Consider the following 19,544-nt stretch of genomic DNA (forward strand, 5'->3'; position numbering starts at 1 on the left):
GACATCACTTTGAACCTTTGGAGCAAGTCGACTTAGCATGGCTGTCCTCGAAGACAGCACTTATTGTGTTGATCACATTGGCAAAGAGATGGGAGGATTGAGTACTTTGGTGATATCTTACCTGAACCTAAGGATTCTTCTGGACCGGATTATCCTCATATTAGATTCTAAGTATATTCCAAAAATCCATTTGCCCTTTCACTTGCCCCTGGAGATCGTGCTTCCAGTTCTGCACTCAGACGAAGATTCACAGATTGTGTCTGCCTTGGATATTAAAAGGTCTTTGTCGATCTACTTAGACCATACTAAGCATTTCAAGTCTTCCAATTCACTATGTGTTTCTTATGGTTCAGTGAACAAAGAAAACAGGTGACAGCTCAGATCATAAGTAGGTGAGTTTGTCAAACAATTTTCCAATGAAATAAATTGTTAGGAGAATCAGTTCCCTCTAACATTCAAGGACACTCCACGAGACTGGTCTCCACTTTATAGGCAGAGTCTGGTAGAGCGTTCCGGTAGGAAATATGTAGGGACGCTACCTGGTCATACCATGATACCTTTGCAAAACACTGTAGGGTGGATCTGGCAGAATCTGGTCAGTGTAACTTTGCTTCTACTGTATTGGTGTTGACAATGAAGTAATTGTTGATATTAATAAATGTAATTTCATCATCACTTGTTGTCGGTGCAAAATGTTACAGCATGTTAGAACATCACAAGATAAGTACTGAGATGAGGAGGACAAGAAGAGGGGCTAAATGAATTGCTAGTCATCTTATTCGTAATTTTTTCCGATTCCTCGTCCCAGACTCATCCCTCTCCCCCTCCCTCCTTTGCTGCACCTGCAATAAGCAGGACTTGTGAAATACAAGAGGAGGCGCGGGGAGGGGTGTGGGGGCGATTTCTGGTGTGCCTCTAGTAAACATAGAAACAGCACACATGAAAATCTTTAATCCAAAACCGTGCTGAACGCTGTTTCAGAGGCTGAGTTACCTCACAAGGAAGGACAGGGATTAGGAGGACTACGCATCGGGGTAATGACTATTACCAGTAAGCAGTCGAAGCAACCCCAGTGTGCACGGTCTAGTACTCACGCGCTTCATGCAGAACCGTGAGCTGGATTGTTCATTAATAAGGCTCCCAGTTTTAATTACTTACTGATTTTATAGGTAAATACAGACAGAAAAACATCTTTTCTCCTGTCCGTATGTTTTCAAATATGACAGGGAAGTTAAAAAAAAACCCATTGCCTATGGAACCTTATTAACAGTAGCCATACAGCTGTTTAAGCTGTTCTACAATGCAAATGTGTTGAGATTAATGTTTTGTACTGTAAATGGTAAACACCCGTTGGACTGTCAAAGGTGAGTATACATTTTTCCATAAATAAATATACCTATTGCTGTTACAGTCTTATGCTAAACACAAAAAAATGTAAATAAATACAGATAAAATTAGCAAAAAATAAACATGGATAAATACATGTGGAAATGTCAAAGAAATAACTACCATAAAACCAGGAGCCCTATTTATAATCTCACCTGAATGTCCGCCTCACTCGATGGCATAGGCAGTGGCGAAAAATAGCCCCTGGAAAATCGCCGAGCTCCAGGGGGCCCCCCTCCAGCACTGTGCATGGATAGCTAGCCCCGAGCCTGAGACCACCCGACTGGGTCCGGAGCATGGGGCCCCCTCCATGCACTTTGCAGGAGACCTCCCTCAATTTTCGTTACGCCACTGGGCATAGGTTCCTTCTCCTACTCACAATCGTGTGACTCTCCTAAGTTATTTTACCATCTCCGTTTCAGTCGCTAAGCAATCAAGCTTAAACATAAAATAGTGTCCCTATATCCTGGATGTTGCACCCTCAGTAAATTTCTCTGTCAGTGACCTTGCCTCTATCTTACAGCAATCCATCAATCTCTCCCATTCAATTTCATAATTTCTCAATTGGTCTCAGACCTGTAGATATCAGTAAATGTCATCTCTATTCATATTCAATTTCAGCTTCCAGTTGACCCAAAGTCTTCAGACTCCCTTGACCATCAGATTGTGCATCTGACTTAAAACTGCCCAAACTAACCCATCCAACCTTACCATGAATATGTACTATTGAATCTAGTTCAAAAGATAAGATGCAGATGATCAAGCTGTCACTTTTACTAATGAATTTTTCTGATATGTTTTATCGTTTGGAATCGAGTACAGTCCTACATTTGAACAGCTGTCTGTACCTGTGTACCATTTCTATACCAAACCCTGTGCTATGATTGGGAGCTGTAAGCTGTCTGCGTGTTTTCTTTTTTTCCAGGTCAGAGGAAGTTAGAGAAAAACTTTCGAAGGACGCGTGCGCGAGACTAACTAAGAATCTCACTGCCCTGTCATTGACAGAAAAGTGAGTACTATATGGTTCTACATCCTTCTAATGGTTCCTCAGACGGCTGTTGGGGTTGGGTGAGCCTGCAGTACCTGGGTGTCATACTCCTGACAAAAAGACTAGATCAGTGTTTGGATATTGGGGAATGAGTGAAAGTCCCGCCTTTTTATAGCCTCTCAGATGCTTGGCTGATTAACATAATAATAATTTGGGCCACATTGGAACCGAAGACTGAAAGATTCTCTTGCTATGGAGCATCCTGCAATGATAAAATGCGATTCCACTTCTCCTGGTTCTAGATATGTGGGAGGCGTGGGTGGGGGGCGAAATAAAACTTGTGAGTAAACTAAGGTACTGTAGTGAGACTACAGAGTTGACTACAGTTTTGTAGCAGGTGGAGACATGGGGAGACCTTCAATAGCTTTTAATATAAATAGCCCTTACTGGGAAGAGGAGAAGGAGCTACACTGCAAATTAAACAAGCGTCGACAAGGCCAATGAATCTGGCGTTGGCTGCTGGCATCTTGGCTTTGCCAATGCTTGTTTTGTCAAGGTTTTTGTAATTTCTTTTGGTTGGGGAAGCCTCCATGCTCTCACTTATATAGCAAAAAAGACCTTGACAATTGTTTTTTTTTTCAGTCTCAAAAAGAACTGATTACCATTATGTTACCTGACCCTCTAGGAAACTTCTTTGTGTGGGGACGTGCACCTTGTGAAACAACAGAATGCCATTACTCTCATTGAATTGATCCAATAGCTGAAGTGGGCTGATCCACTGCTGTATTCTGTAGTGGGTGGCAGAAAATGTGAATGACACAACTGACCGATGAATTTTTCGCCCAGCGTGGAGTGCTTGGCGAAAAATGCTATAAATTTGTATATTATACATTATTTTAGTAAATTAAAAGTTCTTGGCTAACACTGGACTTAAAAACAGGGAGTTAAAAAGAAGGAGCCTAGACTATGAATTTTAAATGTGTTTTGTACTTCATTAATTTCTCACTTTGTTTCGCTCACTTATAGGTTTGATGAAAAAACCCTAATGCAGGATGCGGCAGAGATGCTGAGATGCCCCTGGCATGAAGACAAGGAGAAGATCAACTACTACAGGTGCCAAGAAACAATTTGGAAAAGCAGAGCAGAGTTAAGTGTTAATACTGGAAGTAAAGATGCTCAGCTCATTAGCATTTGATCCTTTATGTACTGTATGGTATGGCAACAGCAGCTTTACAAAAGGAAGTGAAGTGGCATTGAGTAGCCCTAGGGCAAAGGACAGGTAGAAATGAGAATATGTGTGTGCGCTATTTTTCATCGTTTATTGGAGGCACACTTAGGAGGTATTGCAAAACCACTCAAAACAGACATTAGTGTGAGCTCCAACACCTTGGAACCCTGTAAGCCACCACCAGTCAAGCCTGTTCACATTTATTTGGTCTCCGAACACGCTTGACGCGTCACTTCGCCTAGAGGAAAATTCTGCACTGAACTTGGGAGGCAGGAATAATCACAATTCAGATTTTATTTTTAATGGCTTCTGCTAACTACTCACAGTTTTAAACATGTTCCTCAGGTGTATACAATGTCTGTGACTTTACAGTGGGCAATACAGCCAGGCAGGACTCCAGGCAGCTGCTCCCATGGTTACAGAAAACAGATGAATCGTGGCTAGTAACCCTGAGTAGCAGGAGCCCCCTTTTTATTAGCATTAGGTAACCACCAAGGGCATTTTGGGGCCTCAGTGTTGCAAGGCTCAAGTTTAGGAAAACATGTATTCTTAAGGAGAGCCCTTCTGACACTTCTTTCTTCCGAGATGCACTGTTGATGATCAGTTACTTTTGTTATTTTTTCTCATCTTAACTAGCACCGTATCCTCATTGGCCACCTTACCAGCTGAGTTCATGTTCAAGGGCCACACTCTGTAGAAATGTTTGGATTTCAGTTTTCAAAGCAGGTGCTGCCAACCCCAGCATTCCTACTGTCATGGTCCTTGCTTCATTCTCAGAGCTCTCCACAATAGACTCCAAGCAGGCAACCAATGTGTAAATAGAGTCCTCAAACGTCTCAGACCCTGGGAGTGCACCAGTGTGGTCCCCCACTGCCATCTCAACCTCTGCAGCCTGATGCTTCAGTTGCCCAATATCCTGTGCCACATCTGCCAGCATCCCCTCAAGTTCCAGAAGGAGATCGATGTCCTCTATTTGATGCAATTAGTGGTGCCCTGCAAGACTAGCAGACTACATACTATTAAAGTTTCATCTCTGGTTAGCTACTCTTGCATATGTCTACCCTGTTCCTGGTCCCCAACCAATAGGTCATGGGGGACTGAAGATATTTGGACAAAAACGTCCCTTTGTTCCTTGCAGGGTGCTCTTTGTTTTCTTTTAGCAACATTTTCTTCAGCACATTATATACCACTTATGTTGGCTTTGTGTAGTCTTCACGCTGCTAGGAAGACACATCACCACCATCTGCCGAAAAACGTACCCGCTTCTTCCCTTGCAGCCCCTTCTATTACGACACCGCTCTGCACCTTCAACTTCATGCATATGAATCTCCCTGGAATTCTGTCCTACAATGTGGGCTCAGAAGATTAATCCAACTCACTAGCTTGACTGTAGGTCTCCAGCACGCTGTGCATCCAGGTCTGCTGAGACGCTGCTCACACCCACCACCATCTTGAATGCATCGTGCCTGCTCCCAACAAGGTTAGCGAGTACATTCGCGTCCTTGAAGGGGATCTGCAGCCACACACTACCGCTAAGCTGGTGAACTGTCCCACCTACACTCCCGATCATGAAGAGCAGGCCAAAAGCGGACGTGCAAAGGCAAGCCCGTCTACGCCTGTCCGCGCTCGGCCCGCGCTCAGCGCCAGCCATGCTGCCGGATTTGCTAAAAACACGCCCTGGAAGCATGTACAGGTACTCTCGAGATAGGCTGCTGGCTCTTTCCAACTCTATACCGCGCTGCTCAGGACCTGTCCTTACATGTGTGACGAACTCAGACCCTCAGAATTGTCACATATGTAATCTACATCTTCTGAATATAAAATCTGTACATATAAACACTTCCCTTAAGATTCAATCAAGGCTGCAGTGCGCTCTTATTAACGCACTTGTTAAACATAAATTTGAATTTGCAGATTTTGTTGAAGAACAGAGGTTAGACATTAGGGGGTCCATTAGGATGTCAGGCGGTGGGACCACCGTGGCGCCAGCGGTGCAGAAAAATGCCTTTTTCCGCCCGCCAGTAGTGGACATCACGCCCGCCAACGCCCGCCAAATTAGTATGGACAAACATAGGCCAATTCCCGACCACCGCGGTGCGACGCGCACTGCCATCAAAGTGCGCTCGCCACCGCGGTGGTGGGAGCAAATGGAGACTCACCGCCGTGCGGAATGACGTCCGCACCGCTCCACAAATTAGGATGATACAAGCAAGCAGATGCACCGCAACGGAGACACCGCTCAACCAGAGACGGCAGAAGCTCGACAGCGGAGCGCGAAACCAGAGTCCCGGTCAAGACCGCCATGGACCCAGCTCTACACGTCTTTCCGGTGCTGTACCTGCTACATCACCAGGAACTCATGGACCGCCGCCGCAGGTACGCAACAACACAACACACAGCCTGACACCGGTCCCAAATACACATCAGACACCCTAGGGGGGACAGGGACACATCCACAAGGGCACCCACACATCACCCACCTGCCACAAAGTCACCCCGCTGCATCCTGGACACACAGCTACCGCCACCATGCAGCAATGTCCCGGTCACGTCACCGCAGTGGCGAACACAAGCAAATACATGCGCACAATGCAGAAGGCAGGGCCAGTGCCAGGCATGGGCAGAGCACAAAGACCACAGGGACACACCCACTCCCACCACACACTAGCACACCCCATAAAGGCACATGACATGTGCCTCACCTGTGCACACCATGCACAACAACAAGACAGGGCAATGCACACCCTGCACCCCACAGCAAACAATCATGGAGACACACACTGCAGGAGTGGTGCACAGGAACACACAACACACAGCACAGTAGCACAGGGCCAGGGAAACACACACAACACCACACTCAGGGAAATATCAATGAGGACAAGCACCAAATGAACACATACAAGGAATCAACACCCAAATGGACACACAGCCTGCACAATCACACATACATACAACTACCCCACAGGAGTACACCAGCAGCACTACACACAGGGTCCATCTACTCACCTCAGGACTGACAAACACCAGTAAGAATCTACACACATACCCCCTCACACCAGCAGCACACAACACCAGTGCCAAACACACTGAAGGCTGGCAATACTTGACAGACAATAGACACACAAACAACCACACACCCTGGGCTCAGCCACAGACATAACACACACACAAAGGGATGCCACCACAAATGTGGAAACAAGTACAACAGACAAACACATAGCCCAACAGAAACACACACAGAGCCACAACAACAACAACAGACATGCCCTGTGCAGCTAAACTGGGGAAAGGCAATTGGAGCACAGACACAACAGGAGTGCACAACGCCATCACCCAGGAACAATGCACAGACAACATACCACAACACACACAAGAAATGCACCATCACAGAACAACACAGCCACAGCAAACAAATAACAGATGAACAGGCAGAACAATCACATAGCAAACAGCACGACATCAGGGGATGCACATTAGGCAAACACAAGGCAACACACACACACACAGCACTGCATGCTCAACAAGCGGCGTGTGCACACCAAGCATACCAGACACACACAGACATCAGTGAGAGAACAGCAACCCACACAACACAGCACAGCACAAAGACAGCAGCACACCCAGGACGGGAAGCAAAAACACAAACAACACACATACATACAACACAACACCCAATAGATGCACAAGTCTGGGACACAAAGGTGGAAGCAACTTGACCACAGGACTGGGCAGCGCACACAGTTGAACTGCATAGGAGCAACCATGACTGACAAACAGCACCAGAACATCACACATGACCCATTGGGGAAATGCCCTGAGTGACACATTGACCCTGGACAAAGAACTGCACCACAAAGCACAGTGGCACAAATTAAGTCATGGGGAGGCACACATACATACAAACCAAAGGGACAGCTCACACCAAAGTGAAGTGTACTGCATGTCAGTAGGGGACATTGCAGGAGTGTACCATACCCAAAGAGAGGGAGTGCAGACCCACAATGGGTAGGCAGCTGAAGCACAGATAGGGGATGGCATGACAACACACACAACATGCCACACTGGAGGCAAGAAGGCACCATGTGACAGCAAGGCATGAGAAAACACAACCACAATGGCAGTGTGGAGCAGCAGGCCTGCACAGTCTCCACAAACAGCCACCAGACACATGGATGTGCAACAAAACACAACACTGACTCGCCAGTAACACACTCTGCATACTCACAAGTGACAAACACAACAAGTAGGAGTCAGACAGAACTGCAAGTACACACCAACACACAGCACAGTGCACTGCATACAACTCACACATGTGCATCCAACCACACCCACAGGGCTGAACAATCAAAACAACTGGCACACAACTCCTGGGTGACACATGTGTAGTTGACATTGCAGAAGCATGTACACATCAACACTCCCCACAAACTCACCACCTTCACACTGCACACTACCTGGTCATCCAAGAGCACAGATGGAAAGTAAGCCATGGGACTAGGATGACTCGCCATCACAAGATGACCACACACATACACCACTGGGCACACAGAAAGGAAGAACACACATACATGATGACCCTGGACAGCCTGCCTGCCATACTGTGTGCAGAAACCCACTCTGTGCTGGCAGTGACCCCCCCCCCCCCCGACATGTGTACAATAGAGCCAACAGGAACTAATCAAGTAAATGACTACTGCTAACCATTCAAAATTTACACCATTGCCACCACACATGTCCGGGTCAAGAAGAAATGAAGACCCTGTCAGCCCTGAAAAAAAGAGAGTAAGTGAGCCCAAACATTGACAATGTTGAAGTGCCACACAGACCATGTGGCACAGTAAACCATTTACACACAGCAAATTAACTTTATTCAGTAAGGACACTGACAAAATAGACAACAGGAGAAACTGTCTTTATTCACATAGTGCACAGATAGGTACCATGAGAAGAGAAGAGCAAGGCACAAGATGGAGAGCATGTCCATGAGAAGCTGCACAGGCAGGGGGCACACAGCAGTGAACGACAAGGCCAGTGACCAGTCCAAGGTGATGACTGAGTCCATGAGAAGCTGCACAGGCAGGGGGCACACAGCAGTGAACGACAAGGCCAGTGGGCAGGACAAAGTGCAGACTGAGTCCATGAGAAGCTGCACAGGCAGGGGGCACACAGCAGTGAACGACAAGGCCAGTGGGCAGGACAAAGTGCAGACTGAGTCCATGAGAAGCTGCACAGGCAGGGGGCACACAGCAGTGAACGACAAGGCCAGTGGGCAGGAGAAAGTGCAGACTGAGTCCATGAGAAACTGCATAGGCAGGGGGCAACAATGTGCATTACAGGCCCACCTTTGTGAGAGACAGGTGTGTGAGGGTGACTAACACTCAGACTTGGCTATCAGGTGGACTGGGAGCTGGCTGTGTCTCGGGGACTGTCGGGGCACTTGACGGGGGAGAGAGCGGAACAGCTGAGGTAGAGCTATCAGTGGCTTGGCAAGCCGGAGGGCTGCTTGGACCAGGTGGTGTAGTGGCACGTGGAGGCAGTCATGCAGACGGGAGTCATGGTGTGGCTGGGAGATTGTGGAGGGGTGCCCTTCCACTTCTTGGGGATCCTAAATGGCTTGCCAGACTTTGGATCAATGGGAAGTGGTGTGGGCACAACAGGCACACTCACAACCACTGCTGCAGCAGGTGCAGGCGCTGGCAACCCCTCTGGTGATGTGCTGGACCCAGCGGAATGCTTTGCCTTGCTTCGCCTCTGCCCCCCCTTCCCCTGTTTACTAGGTGTTAACCCTACAGTGCCCTCCGGCCCCTGCTTCACTGGGCTTGGAATGGGAGTCAAGGTGGTTGGTGATACTGCCTTGGAGCCCTCCTAGGTGTACCCTTGGCATGCACCACCTCCTTGGTGGGCACATACACTGTACGATTATCTTTGCGCGATGCTTTAGGGGCAGGATCCTTGGATGGGGATGCCACTGAGGCATGTGTGCCTGTGGTCTGCTGCTTTGCTATTTGTCCACTGGTGTCGCCTGATGGGCTTTTCTCCCTGTGCTCTGGTGTGCCTCTGGTCATCTGTGGGGATGGTGTCTGTGCCCGGGACCGCTTGGGTTGCTGCTGCTGGGTGCTCCGTGTGCAGTATCGTGACTTTTATGTATGTGTACCGTGGTCACTATCGTCAGACGTGGCCACTGCCAGGGGGGTGGACAAAGGGACTGGAGCTGGACTGTGAGTATGTGCATGTTGCAGGGCAGTTGTCACTGTTGATGACAAAGCCTGGACTGTCCGGTGCAGCCCACCCACGTCGGAATGTATGCCCTCCATGAAAGCAACCACCTGGGCTAATTTCTTGTTGTGGTCAATGAAGGCATTTAGGAGAGCTGTCTGGCCTACACACAGCTGGCGCAAAAGGTCCACAGACTCAGCACTGATGGCAGCAGGGGGGAAAGGGGCAGGGGCAGCGGTGCCAGGGGTGAAGGACACTCTCCCCCTCTTACTGAGGCGGACACGGGCAGTACCAGAGGAAGTGGCTGGGAGGGTGGGCAATGGCCGCTGTGTGGTGGAAGTCGATGCAGAGTCCCCGTTCCCTGTGCCCTCCAACATGGATGCATCCCCGCTGGCATCGGATGATGTGGTGCTTTGCGTCTCAGGCTGGGACTCCTTCAGCAGACTTTTGTCCCCCTCAGAGGCGGTGGTGACATCTGTGTCACTGGGCTCCTGGGCAGCTGTGGTGCCAGTTTCACCCCCACTGGTGTCCGTCTCCTGTCCCTCCGTAACCACAGGTGATGCTGCATGGGAGAGAGAGATGTAGGGTAGGGTCAGGTCAGTGGCAGCAACAGGACACACATATGCAAGCAATGCATGACAAAATTTAACCCAATCTACATGTTGCACTCCTCCCTGTGCAATCACATCGTGCAAACTCACTACATTGACTCACGAAGTGCGTGGAAACAGGATACTCGGGCATGAGTGAGCCATGTGATGACCACACAGCCCAACACCCTGCTTGTGGCTCTGTTCAAACAGACACACAAGTAGTTATGAGCACACCTAGTGACATGATGGGGTCACACTACTTGTTGCCAATGACAGAACTGGATGGAACAGGAGGGGACAACACAGACCCAGACTACAACATGACAGTCCACAATGGACATTAGCCCATCCCACCCACCATGTCGTACCTTGGGGACAATATAATGCTGCCCATTGCTGTAAGATGTGTAGGCCTCCCCAATATGGGTGCATGCAATCGTATTCTGGCTAGTCGGGTGATGCCCCATATGTTGCAACTGATCCATGAAGACCAGGCTGGGTTCATTCCAACCCGCAATACTGCAATGAATGTACGCAGACTGATGCGTATCTTGGGGTCTGACTCTTATGACAAGGAGGAGGCCTGCATATTTGCGGTCGACATCGAAAAGGCCTTCGATAGCCTGGAGTGGCCTTACCTTTTTGACGTCTTGAGGGCATTCGGGATGGGGGAACGTTTTGTCCAGTGGACGGCGCTTCTTTATAGTGCTTCCACTGCTAGGGTGCGGACGGGGGGCTTGATCTCTGGTGCCTGCGCGGTCGCTCGGGGAACGAGGCAGGGGTGCCCGCTGTCCCCCCTGTTATTTGCACTGGCAATGGAGCCCATGGCCGCTCACGCTAGGTCAGGTCGGTATTTTCCAGGGTTATTAGTCGAGGGACGAGTGCAGCACATAGCGTTATATGCAGACGACCTACTTCTTTTCTTGCCGGATGCTGGGGAGGCCTTGCAGGGGGCACGGGCCTTGCTGGAGACCTTGGGGAGGGTGGCGGGCCTCCGGGTGAATTGGACCAAGTCTTGTCTGTTTCCCGCAGGACCGGGCGGGATGGTCTACCAGGGGGATGTCCCGTGGGAATCCCGGTGTTTGCCCTACTTGGGGACCAGGATTTATCACGCTCCCGCTGATTTGTTAGAGGGCAATGTGGGGAGAGCAGTACGAGGGGCGAAAGCTTGTTTTGAGTTCTGGGGACTCTCCCATTGTCGGTGGCCGGCAGGGTCGCCTTGGTGAAAAGGGTCATTTTGCCCAGATTTCTTTATTACTTTGGGACTCTTCCAGTCTGGATCCCGGGAAAGCTCTTTGCACAGTTGAACACTTTGATTACAGGGTTCATCTGGGGTGCGGGGAGGCGGAGGGTAGCGCTACTTACTCTGCAGCGACCCAGGGGTGAGGGAGGCCTTGCGTTGCCAGACCTGGAGTCCTATTACCACGCTGCGCAGCTCCAATGGTTCACAAAATAGGTGGCGGGTCACATCAGACGCCCAGAAGAACAAAGGGGGACGGACCCGAGCTGGTCTCAATTATCTTGTGTGCTGCTCCGGGTACCGGTGAGAGATGCCTCACTACCCTCGGACTTGAGGGCGGTACGGCAGTGCTGGGCGCGGATGGCTAGGAGGGCGCGTGTTGTAATTCCCTACGCGCCTGAGATCCCTTTACGAATGTGTGAGGCGTTACCCCACGGGGGAGACTGGAGCCGGTTGCTGGCCTGGGAGGAGGCGGGAGTTATGACACTGGGTGACCTATATGAGGATGGTAATCTACTCCCCTTTGACGACTTTAGGGAGCGGCATGATCTCCCGCGGGGGGACTTCCTCTTACATGCAGCCTTGACTGCGGCTATCAGGAAGCACTGGCGGAAGGGGCTAGTGGAGCCGGACACATCTCTTGCCTGTCAGTATGTAGTGATGGCGGCGGGTACCTTTAAGGCGGTGACTTGTCTCTACAGGCGGATTACTGGGGAAATGCGGCAACTACTGGCTGCGCTGCGCGTCAAGTGGGAGGCGGACCTGGGGGCGCCTATTGCGGACAAAAACTGGGAAGAAATCACGGAGCGCCCTTGGAAGTGTACACGAAATGCACGTTTCCAGCTCATTCAGTTTTATGTTTTCCATAGGGCATATCTTACACCTAGCAAAATAGCTGAGTACTTTGGGGGACCGGATGCTTGCCCCCGATGTGGCCATGTTGGGGCGACTTTTCTTCACATGTTCTGGGACTGTTCACAGGTGTCAGGATTTTGGCAGGAAGTGGCGACGGTACTCCTGATGGTGACAGAGAGGGATTTGGAGGTGGGCCCGGGGGTCTGCTTACTGCATGGGTTTCCGCACACTGCAAAGACTAAGGTCACCAGTAGGTTTATTGACCTGGGGCTGGTCGTGGCCAAGCGGGAGATTACTTCCCATTGGAAGGTGAGGCAGGGACCTAGTTTCTTGCGTTGGACTAGGGAAATGGAGAAATGGGCGGGAAGTGAGGGAACTTATAGATTATGTCTGGCTAGACGTAGTGGAAATGAGAGATCGCAAGAATGGGCCCGGGCATGGTTGGCACTCCTGGAATTGTTCAAGCGCTCGGCTGTGGGGGACGGGGGGGGGGATCCGGTGGAGGATGATGAGACCCCGGCCCCTTGAGAACCCTGTAACAGGCTTCCCCCTATGCTCGTGAGGCAATTTCTGCTGTGGTATGTGGGAGGCGGATCCGACAAGTGGCAGGGGAGGCTTTGATACGCATGTAATTATGATAGATACTGGCGACATGCTTGGGTGGGTGATTAGGGTGGGGGGGTATGTTGGGGGGTTGCTGGGGGATGGGGAGGGAGGCATATTGGTTATATCGCACACTCGCTGTGGATTAATCCTGTGGATGGACTACCTCGTAGCATAGCTGTTTTGATGGGGTGAATGCTGTACAGTTATGATCAGTTTGGTGGACTGGTCACTGCTCTACGCTCTGAATTGGCTGGAGGGCGGAGTAATGGGGAAGGTGATTGACTGTATTCTGTTTTGTGACCCAATAAAGTCTGTTTAAAAAAAATATATATATATATATATGGGTGCATGCAATGGACGCATTGATGTACGCACAGTCAGGTCGGGCACACTGCCGTTCCCTCCCATGGGATTCCCAAGACTACCCCAATGCAGAAGAAACCTGAAGAGCACAACTCAGAATGTAATGTGAAGGCACAGCATCCAAATCACCTTTGTAATGTACAAGTCGAGCAAATGCATGCCACAGGCACACAGGCCAGCAGCCACTTACATGCCACAGCATCACACTACCAACATCACAGAGGCCAGCGCTGGCACAGGCTATGTACACATGCAGCCACTCCCAGCCAAATTCAGACTTCCCAAATGCTCACCCCTTGCTTGCTGCTGATGCTCCTTCAAACATGCATCCAGCTCAGGCTGTGTCACCGCCAAGATGCGCCCCATTAGTGGGGTCATACTGCGCCGTGCCAGACGCCCAGTGCGAGGAAGCAGCCCCAAGGTCATCTCCGCCACATTCTTTGCCAGCCGGCTGATGTTGTCCCATCTCTTGTGGCAGTGGGTGCGCCATCGGTTTGAGACCCCAGGGCTCGCACCTTCGCTGCAATGGCCCTCAACACACGGCCTTACGCTGGTGTACCTTGAGCTGCAGGCATGGGAGACAAGAGTAGGAAATGATCAGTGACACAGTGCCATGTAACGACATCTATCAGTCTAGCAGCAAGATACAAAATCATCACATATCAAACAAAATTGGCAATCAGAGACTATAGTACAGGTCACATGGGACACCTGCATTGGAAAAGCTGATGTTAAAGCATGCAGGTGTGAGGGGGAACACAGTCCCTGCACATCTCACACACATGCTGGATGCCAGCGCTGAAACATCCATGTAGCCTGCCCACACTCCAGTCCGTTTTTGGCTTGAGCAACACATACATCACATGTCAACCTGTGTTTGGGGGTTAACTCACTATGTCCAATACTGCGCAGCCAGTTTGTCCCTGTCCTGTGAATAGTTGAATGTGTCCTGGTGGTCACATTGAGGGACATGATCACACAAATACAAAATGTCATTCACAAGGGCAGTTGTGTGCAGAATACAGTGCTGGGATGGCCCATAGCTGGAGTGCAATGTGAAAAGACTGATGTCATACTCTGTACATTGAGTGAGGTGTCCTTGTCTTTGTAGGCGGGACTGTGCAGGCTAGCTGGGCTCACACTGAGAAGGACTACAGGGGCACACACAGCCATCCAGCCAAGCAATCACTGTCCTGACTACAGCATGAACAACCTTCTGTGTCACTGTATGGCTGACAACACAACACAACACAGGTCACTCATACATACATGTGCAGGGAGGGAAAGCTGTGGCATTGGGTACACACGCCCTCCCACTGGAGACAGCATGTCAGACAGTGCATGACACTACCTCACAGTCTCAGGCACATACTGCATCAATCCAACTACAGGTGTGGCCCCCCTGCCCTAGCCCACCACTGTTGGTAGACTTACCACAACATTTAGGGCACCATATAGCCTTGGGTACAGTGTGAGCACCTCATCCACCAGGACCTCAAGCTCCGCGCTCGTGAAGGGACTGGCACAGATCTTTTCTGTCTTTGCCATCACTGTGGACGTGAGACAACAGCGGCGGAATTGGGTGGTGAGGGTTCTCAGGCAGCAGTCCCTGGAGGCAGCAGCAGGTGAGGGGTCTCAGGCAGCAGTCCCTGGAGGCAGCAGCAGGTGAGGGGTCTCAGGCAGCAGGCTCTGGGACCAGTGGAAATGTGAGGCTCACTCCCACACATATATAGCCCCCTGGGGTCGTTTCAAAGGTGCAAAGCTGCAGCAATTGGTGGTCCAGGTCTGCCTCTTTCAAATGCATCCAATGTCCACCTCCGCTGTGGCGGAGCACGCCTACCGCGATCTTCAAAATTGCATCATGCCACCGCAATCATGGCTCCCATTGGCTGTATGGGCATGCTCCATGGCGGTGACACAACGCAGGGTCCCGGGGTGCGCTGTCGCAATTTTGGCGGCGGAGTATGCCAACCGCCATTTCCCCATGTCTCCATGCCTCTCACTACCGCACTTGTGTGAATGGTGGTGCTGGTGACACACCGCCGGGGCCAGTTTGTAGCTACCGCGATTTGGGTGCCATACATTGACACGAAGCTCCACCATTCAGGCGGCGGAGCATGCCAACCGCCATTTCCCCATGTCTCCATGCCTCTCACTACCGCACTTGTGTGAATGGTGGTGCTGGTGACACACCGCCGGGGCCAGGCAATAGCTACCGCGATTTGGGAGCCATACAATGGCGATGGCCATCAGTCCAACATCAAAAGGGCACAGTGCCAACATGTTCAATGGCACATCATTGTGCACACGACGCCAATGCTCAATTCAGTCCACTGATGGCTACACATGCCATGTTTGTGTGTGTGTAACGTAGATTTGCCTGCACCCACTCACATGCCACTTATGTATTTGATGTTGGTGTAGGCAGGACAGTGTTGTTCTGGACTGTACAATATGTACGCATTTCAATGTGTTGATGTCCAGTGGCAATCACAGCAATGCTCGTCTCAATGAATGGAGATCTATTTAGAATTGCCTCTCATGCCTGCTCATGAACACATTCGTCATTCCAGCGCCGAATGTGGTCATTGTGTGGTGGATGTGTGCCAGGTTGCAATGACGCATGTCAATGTGTTGATGTCCAGTGGCAATCACAGCAATGCTCGTCTCAATGAATGGTGATCTATTTAGCATTGCCTCTCATGTCTGCTCATGAACACATTTGTCATTCCAGCGCCGAATTTGGTCATTGTGTGGTGGATGTGTGCCAGGTTGCAATGACGCATCAAGGTGTGACAGGTACAGCAGCTAGGTATGAGACAGTGGTTTTGATTAGTTACAAATATGTTGGATGCTATACTCCCAGGCGTGCCCATGTGAACTGTGGTCATATCCCAATGTGCATTCACATTGACCAAGGTGATGTTTGAGGTACTCGTCTTGTGTAAGTTGACACGTGTGCCATTTGTGAAGCTGAAGGTGTCACTTCATGTCAGCTGGTCTGTTAGTCACTGTAGATGTCAGTCATTGTTGTGGTTGTGTCATCCAGAACGTGATATGATGTGCACATCTCATGAAGTATTGCATTGACATGTGTCCACTACCATTTCAAATAGGAGGAGGCCAAATTTGACTCGTCACTTGACGCTGCTGGAGGACATGGAAGATGTTGCGATCATACAGAAATGCCGCCAGGACAGAGCCACCCTGAAAACCCTTTGTGATCTTTTGGAGCCCCACCTGCAGCCCCACAGGGCATATCCAACAGCTTTCACCCCTACTTATAAGGTGCTGGCAGCCCTGCATTTTTTTGCCACTGGATTGTTCCAGGGGACTGTGGCCAGCGCTGGTGGGATGTCACAACCGATGTTCAGCATGGTGCTGCGTGATGTACTGTCCGCCATGATGCTATACAAGGACAGATACATCCATTTACACAGAGGTGCTGAATTGCCAGCTGTGAAGGGAGAGTTCTATCCCCTTGGACACATCCCCAATGTTGTTGGGGCCATTGATTGCACCCATGTTGGTCTTGTGCCACCACAAGCAAGTGAGCATATATACCGCAATCGCAAGCAGTACTACTCCATCAATGTGCAGGTGGTGTGCCTGGCAGAAATGACCACCTCGCATGTGTGTGCCAAATTCCCAGGCTACATCCTGCGGAACAGCATAGTGCCCCAGCTGATGGTTAATCTTCCTCCCGAGCGTGCATGGATTGTGGGTGAGTATGTCTAGTCGTGTGGCATGCTGTGTGTGTGACCTGCTGCCCTCAGCGAGATTGCAATGTCTATTTGTGTTTGTCATACCTAGGTGATTCTGCATATCCCAACTGTCCCTGGTTGCTGAGCCCACTGCAGAATCCCAGGTCCCCGGCTGAAGTCCGCTACAATGAGGCCCATGGGAGGACACGTCCTGTGGTGGAGCGTACTTTTGGTCTGCTCAAGTCACGATTCCGCTGCCTGGACAAGACCGGAGGTGCACTGGCATACTCGCCCGGGAAGGTGTGTCAGATTGTTGTGGCATGCTGCATCCTCCACAACCCAGCCATTCGCAAGGCGATTCCTCTGCTCCTGGACGATGTAAGGACCCAAGGCCCCAGCCTGCAAACCAAGCTGTGTCCAGTGCTGAGGACAGTGGAGAGGAGTAAGGTGTTGACCTGCGTGAACAGCTCATCACCCGCTACTTCACTTGATGGTGGGTATCAATGTGCAACATACCCATTGAACTATTATATTGCTGTTGTCATGAAGGGGCATGTGAGAATTGTAGCATCAACCAGTTGTAGACTCAGTGGTGGTTGGAAATGTTTCTGGGACATTTCATTCGGGGACATCTACAGGACGTGTATGTTGACACTTGTTGGTCATTGTGACATGTGCATGTTGGGTTATCCTGATGGTAGGTGTTGTGTGATGTCTGTGATGCCACACCCAGACCAGTGACAGTTGTTCTGTTGTGTTTCCCTAGGTGCCTTCGACTTATCCTTGCCTACATACAGCCCATGCTCCTGGTACATTGTGATCATGTAGGAGGCTGTACTTCCTGCAATAAAGACGGAGCGGAGACACCAACATGTGTGTGAGGATATTTTATTTACAATGCTGAGATGCGAGGGGGGTGTACATTTCCATTGGGGAGTGGGGTGGAGCTGTGAGTTGATAGTTGTGGTAGATGAGATAGTCGAGTAGTCACCACATTGCTGTGGTGACCCAGTCCAACAGACAGATGCCATTCACAAGGCAGTGTGGGGAAGGACAGTCCAAAACGTCAATGCAGTGGTGGAGAGGGTTGTCATCATGGCTGGCTCCGTAACTGGCGTCTAGCAGGTGCTTGGCCTCCAGATACTCCCAGGGTCTTCTTAGGATGGCCCATTCATCGTTTGGCAGGGGGGCCCTGCTGCAGGGCCAGTGGAGTCTGAGGACTCACCCCTCTCTGTGGGCGCAGGGGAGGATAGTGAACTGTCATCGTGCGGCCCACCAGAGAGAGGTGAAGGTGTTGTCTGTGGCGCATGCCTGTCCCTCAGTACCGCCACTTGCTGGCCCAAGAGGTCCACGATTTGTCCCATGCGGGTGTCGATGAACCTCATCAGCAGGATGAGCTCGTGCAACAGTTGGTCCGAACGGCCCGTTTGTCCCTGGGCCTGTTCATATGCACCCAGGACTCTGGTGATGTGTTCCAGGGAGTGGGTTCCAGCCTCCTGGTGTCCCTGGGTGACCCTGCCCCTCCCACCTGCCCTGCTGCCACGGACCTGTTGCCTCACCACTGTGGGCACCCGCATCCTCTCCCTGCCCTCCTCCGTTGGAGGTGTGTGCTGGTCCTCCTCTGGGACAGGGAGGGTGTTGCAGGCAGCACTGGTGGTGGTGGTGGCCACACAGGCCGTGGCAGCAGGGGTCTGCTGTGAAGTTGTTGTTGGCGCAGATGTGGTGGAGGGACAATGGGGTCCTGGGGCCTGTTGCTCCCTGGCACACCTCGAGCTCATCGTCCATGGAATCCTGGGAGTCCCCATCCGAGAGTCCTTGTACCGGGGTGGAGACTGGCTCTGCAGGTTGCTGGTGTTGTCCTCTGCAGTGAGTTCTTGGTCACCTGTGGATAAGATGTGAAATGGTCATTGCAGTGCACCCGACAAGCTTTGTGTTAGCTGTGTGTCATTCACTTTTTGTACACTGCACAATTGACATATCATCACATTGTTGACTATGTGCAGTACTGTGCTTCCTGACATGATGCAGTGGTACAGGCATTACTTGTCCATCGTGTGAGGCGTCAAGGCATACCATGCGACCCGTGCACAATTGAGGTTTACAGGGACGTGTTTATTTGTCTGACCTGGCAGACGTCACATCTGGCCATGGACTGGCCTTTGTCATCTCCTGCATCCCTTTGTCCTGTCATGTGCATATCTTGATTTCTACCACCACACATGCAGTTTTATTTTTCGAATGATCCTTGTTGCTCTGGCCCCATGGCGATGCACCTGTTAATAGGTGCTGTGCATGATTGTGCACTGACTTTCTTAGTTGTGCATTGGTGTGTCACACTTTGGTAGCTGTGCCAGTTTCCTTAGCT

General features: G+C 50.6%; 1 pseudogene across 1 annotated transcript in view; it reads left to right on the forward strand.

The window, feature by feature from the left end:
• Positions 1–19,544, forward strand: part of LOC146782825 (alpha-2,8-sialyltransferase 8F-like) — a 302,891-nt pseudogene that overhangs the window by 111,968 nt on the left and 171,379 nt on the right. Inside the window, exons 2-3 of the transcript XR_014972319.1 lie at positions 2,312–2,395; positions 3,401–3,487. The product of XR_014972319.1 is annotated as an alpha-2,8-sialyltransferase 8F-like (transcript). The remainder of the gene's footprint in view (positions 1–2,311; positions 2,396–3,400; positions 3,488–19,544) is intronic.

Source organism: Triturus cristatus, chromosome 12 (genome assembly GCF_964204655.1).
Source record: "Triturus cristatus chromosome 12, aTriCri1.1, whole genome shotgun sequence".
Taxonomy (NCBI): domain Eukaryota; kingdom Metazoa; phylum Chordata; class Amphibia; order Caudata; family Salamandridae; genus Triturus; species Triturus cristatus.